The sequence below is a fragment of the Eurosta solidaginis genome, chromosome X (assembly GCF_040869045.1).
Source record: "Eurosta solidaginis isolate ZX-2024a chromosome X, ASM4086904v1, whole genome shotgun sequence".
Lineage (NCBI taxonomy): Eukaryota > Metazoa > Arthropoda > Insecta > Diptera > Tephritidae > Eurosta > Eurosta solidaginis.
The window spans coordinates 96681620-96683893 of NC_090324.1; positions in this window are offsets into that span (position 1 = coordinate 96681620).

Genomic DNA, 2274 nt, shown 5'->3' on the forward strand with positions numbered 1-2274 from the left:
CCCAGCTGCTCTAATTTCCTCCCAAGTATATCTTTTGATGAATTTCGACAAATGTTAAAGCCTCCTACAAGAACAACTTTTTCCAAATTTTCATTGGAGAGTTCCTTAGTATCCTCTTCCACCATTCTTCTAAATGTCGGCAATGAGAATGACTTATTTCGGTATACCAACGCAATAGCTATATTTGCCTTTGATATCGCCAAAAACTGATAAACTTTTCCAGCTACATACTGGAATTTTCTGGAATTTACGGTAAAACTGCGTGCGAAGTCGGGCTTACAATAAATTATAATTCCGTTTCGAGGACGACTTTGTGCAATCGGTTGTATGAGATATATAATATATATACCACGGGTCTCTATGATTTTTTCAGACAACAATATAAGCTATACACGTAAGCATTTGGTGAAATTTGAACATATCTAAACGATTTTTAAGATAAATATAAAATAAACAAGTAAGGAAGGCTAAGTTCGGGTGTAACCGAACATTACATACTCAGTTGAGAGCTATGGAGACAAAATAAGGGAAAATCACCATGTAGGAAAATGAACCTAGGGTAACCCTGGAATGTATTTGTTTGACATGTGTATCAAATGGAAGGTATTAAAAAGTATTTTAAGAGGGAGTGGGCCTTAGTTCTATTGTTGGACGCCTTTTCGAGATATCGCCATAAAGGGTTACCCACTCTAGAATTTGTTTGTAAGATATGGGTATCAAATGAAAGGTGTCAATGAGTATTTTAAAAGGGCGTGGGTATCAAATGAAAGGTGTTAATGAGTATCTTAAAAGTGAGTGGGCCTTAGTTCTATAGATGGACGCCATTTCGAGATATCGCCATAAAGGTTGACCAAGGGTGACTCTATCTATGGGTATCAAATTAAAGTTATTAATGAGGGTTTTAAAAGAGTGGTGGTAGTTGTATATGTGAAGGCGTTTTCGAGATATCGACCAAAATGTGGACCAGGGTGACCCAGAACATCATCTGTCGGGTACCGCTAATTTATTTATATATGTAATACCACGAACGGTATTCTTGCCAAGATTCAAAGCCCTTGATTTCGCCCTGCAGAACTTTTTCATAACACTTCTACTTAATATGGTAGGTGTCACACCCATTTTACAAAGTTTTTTTCTAAAGTTAAATTTTGCGTCAATAAGCCAATCCAATTACCATATTTCATCCCTTTTTTCGTATTTGGTATAGAATTATGGCATTTTTTTAATTTTTCGTAACTTTCGATATCGAAAAAGTGGGCGTGGTCATAGTCGGATTTCGTCCATTTTTTACGCCAATACAAAGTGAGTTCAGATAAGTACGAAAACTGAGTTTAGTAAAGATATATACATTTTTGCTCAAGTTATCGTATTAACGGCCGAGCGGAAGGACAGACGGACGACTGTGTAAAAAAACTGGGCGTGGCTTCAACCGATTTCACAAGGATTGGTAAATTCTTGTTCGAATTATGGCATTAAAAGTATCCTAGACAAATTAAATGAAAAAGGGCGGAGCCACGCCCATTTTGAAATTTTATTTTATTTTTTTATTTTTTTGCACAATATCATTACTGGAGTCGAATGTTGACATAATTTACTTATATACTGTAAAGATATTGAATTTTTTGTTAAAATTTTACTTTAAATACAAATTTTTTTTAAGTGGGCGTGGTCGTTCTCCGATTTTGCTAATTTTTATGAAGCAAACATATAGTAATAGGAGTAACGTTCCTGCCAAATTTAATCATGATATCTTCAACGACTGCCAAATTACAGCTTGCAAAACTTTTAAATTACCTTCTTTTAAAAGTGGGCGGTGCCACGCCCATCGTCCAAAATTTTACTAATTTTCTATTCTGCGTCATAAGGTCAACACACCTACCAAGTTTCATCGCCTTGTCTGTCTTTGGCAATGAATTATCGCATTTTTTCTGGTTTTCGAAATTTTCGATATCGAAAAAGTGGGCGTGGTTATAGTACGATATCGTTCATTTTTAATAGCGATCTGAGATGAGTGCGCAGGAACCTAAATACCAAATTTCATCAAGATACCTCAAAATTTACCCAAGTTATCGTGTTAACGGACAGACGGACGGACGGACGGACATGGCTCAATCAAATTTTTTTTCGATACTGATGATTTTGATATATGGAAGTCTATATCTATCTCGATTCCTTTATACCTGTACAACCAACCATTATCCAATCAAAGTTAATATACTCTGCGAGCTCTGGTCAACTGAGTATAAAAATAGGTAGTTAATTTGTGTGAGGATG